The sequence below is a fragment of the Limulus polyphemus genome, unplaced genomic scaffold (genome assembly GCF_000517525.1).
Source record: "Limulus polyphemus unplaced genomic scaffold, Limulus_polyphemus-2.1.2 Scaffold5204, whole genome shotgun sequence".
Classification (NCBI taxonomy): Eukaryota; Metazoa; Arthropoda; class Merostomata; order Xiphosura; family Limulidae; genus Limulus; species Limulus polyphemus.
In genome coordinates this window covers 56,449-59,843 of record NW_013670814.1, presented here as the reverse complement: position 1 = coordinate 59,843, position 3,395 = coordinate 56,449, and positions in this window count along the sequence as shown.

The following is a 3,395-nucleotide window of genomic DNA, read 5'->3' as shown; positions in this document are numbered from 1 at the left end:
TAGAAACCGGGTTTCGATACCCGTGCTGGGAAGAGCACAAATAGCCCATTGTGTAGCTTTGTGCTTAATTACAAACAAACCCTCTATTCTTACACTGCTAAATTAGGAACGGCTAGCGCAGATAGCTTTGCAATATTTTTAACAAAACGTCCCGAAATTTTGTGATGCTCACATTTAAATAGGACCTTTTCTTAATGTTAGTAAAGATCATAATAACGTTCCTGGTTAAAAGAAATACAAAATTTTTGGGACTTTCGAAAATGATTTATAATTACTTGTTTAGAAAAACTAGTGACAACTTTAGACACGTTATATCTATTAGACGATAGATTAGTATACGGACGTCGACGGCGATTTTGCGGTTACAGCAAGTTCTGAGTAAAGGAAATTTTTCTTCGTGTGCTATGTAAAGAATAGATAAATCTAAAAATGTTAGTGTTTTGTACTTGAATATTTTTCCTTCTACTGCGTGGCTGAAGTTGGAGAAAATACTTCTTTTCCCATTTTTCGACAGCTTCGTTAGTCACAGTCCTCCCCCGAAGTGCTAAAATAATACAAATATATAACTTTTCCCCTAGGCCAAAAGTCAAAAGAATATTTATTTATTTCGAATATTAGTGCAAAGCTGCACAAAGGTTATTCATGCTAGCCGTATCTAATTTTTAACGGACAGACTAGAGGGATGGAAGTTAATCAACAATACCCACCGCCAATCCTTCGGATAGTGGGATTTGACAGTCTCTCTTATAATGCACTTAGGGCCTTAAAATGCTAAGCAAGGGCCGTAAACCATGAATCCTTGGGTAGTAATTCCGGCGCGCTAAACACTATTCCACGTCCTACACCATTCTAAAGTAATAAACACCAATAATTGCCGGGTTTGATTGCACGTGGTCGGAATTGCATTGTTGCTGAAAGATGGCTTTCGTGAAATACACATATTCGTCGTAGAATCTGGGATTTTGAAATACCTGTAAATACAGAAGTCGTACAGTATGATGTTTCTATGGTAAGAGCACAGGAGCAAATAAGTGCGACAGAAGAATAAACAAGAATTCATGTGGATTATTCTATAACAAGGATAAAAAGTTACAATTTTTCTGGTATCACACTTCGTTATTGTTCTTAAATGATGACTAGAATCAAAAAATCAAATTATACGTGTAATAGAGGGGAAATTCCAGTGCTCTATTTGATAAAAATGTAGAATTTAATAATGACCGAAAACCAAAACCTAATTTGAGAGAAAAGAAAAGTTATTAGAAAATTAGATTGAAGCTATGCGGAAAACGATTTTGTAGCTTAAATGAAAATATACATAAAAAAAAAGAATTTTGTAACTATGTTTGGAAGGCTATATAACTCATAAATTTAAAAAATATTAAAGATATACTGATATTTAATAATCAAAACTTGTGTTTCAGCTCCATACACAATACTTTCAAATAATATCTAAAATAAACCATTACTATACTCAGATATTCTAAACGAGATAAAAAATCCCCCCCCCCCAGTGGCACAGCGGTATGTCTGCGGACTTACAACGCTATAACCCGGATTTCGAAACCCGTGGTGGGCAGAGCACAGATAGCCCATTGTGTAGCCTTGGGCTTAATTACAAACAAACAGATGAAAAATTATTCTCTGTATTCTCCCTCAAATTACTTGTGTCCTTTCGATTCGTCCATTACAGCACATGAATTATATGAGAGACATTATAATTGTCTAATTACGACAACAGTAAGTTTACGTTATTTTATTGTGCCTAAACAATAAATGTACAATCTACATTACGGTTATTTGTAATGGTAAAAAGTCTTGAATTTTAACTTTTAAGTCTTGTACCGACTTTATATGTGATTATGAATTTATTTTATTTTTTCGATAATGAAAATCTTCAGATAAAAAGCAGGGTCCTAATCAAAATTTTATTATTAAGAAATAATGTAAAACGCAGCTGTTTTTGCCAAATTTTGTTATTGGGCCTTAAACTAAGCTTCATATACTGATTAAGTTTAAGAGTTAAGCCTAAATGCTACGAACTGCACATAGAAATACGATTTTTACGATTTTATTTGTTTAATATACTTCGTCGTCCCGAATCAATGCAATTTTTTAACATCAGTTGTTTTGTAAAATTAGTATGCACTAAAAACAATAATATTGATAATTCTGAGATCGAGAACATGCACTAAAAGTCGACAGTCCACATTATTAATGTAAAATATAATATTGCATTAATTAATCATTGATGTAGTGTAAAATAACATTATTTTTCACTTGCCAACAAGTAATTAACACCGCGATTGAAAAAAAAAAGATATTTAAACCGAGAGCTACTATTATTATATTCTTCTTACGTTGTGAATACTTGATTAAGTACACAAATGTTTTTCTAAAAAAATTATTTTATTTCAGCACATAAACCATTTCTTCATATGTCATACAAACCATTGTTCGTAAGAACCTTACATTCAGGCCTAAACAATAAACAAACTTTCGTTCTTGAGAACCCTACATTTAGGCCTAACCCAATATACAATTTTTTCTTCTTAAGAATCCTACATTCAGGCCTAAACAATAAACAAACTTTCGTTCTTGACAACCCTACATTTAGGCCTAACCCAATATACAGTTTTTCCTTCTTAAGAATCCTACATTCAGGCCTAACACAATGAAGAAAAGGAGCTTTCATTTTACATGCATCTAGCTCGAATAACAGCAACTTTTCTCACAATACATAGCAACATTTTTACATGTTATTTACAGATCCAAACATACATAGATATAATACCATTTGAACTATACACTTTAATTTCCACTAGTATTCGAAGCTTAAGTACACGTTCTACATAGATGCGAACAAGAATTTAAAACATCAATGTTAATCAGTAAAAGCACTTGTTAGTTTTTCGTTCTCACTCTTTTAATACACCACTGCCTTTCACATCAACCTAATGGTTGATCTAAGAATTTTGTCGTACAACCATATTATTTAGGTTACAGAGGGTTGATTCCTTTTGTATTTAATAAGTTCAGTTTCATATCTTATGATCACTTGACGATGATTCTTTTTTTGACACGTTTAATTTCAAAAGATAACGATAGTAACCACATGTTCTGTCTATTTACTTGATAACACAACTACTTTAACCAGCCATCAGAAGGATATTCACGATGATATTATATTTTGCATTGCGAATATCATGGAATTTAAATTCGTTTTAACTATATGACAGCTAAAAGTTTATAGATATATTAATGTTAATCATGTGTGAATACTCTTTAGCCTTACGACTATATTTTCCTTTGTTTGAAAGGCTGCCTTAGCTAAACATATTGTTGTGTCAGCGAGTTCACGTGACTAGTATCACGCCACCCGTTTTCTAGAAATA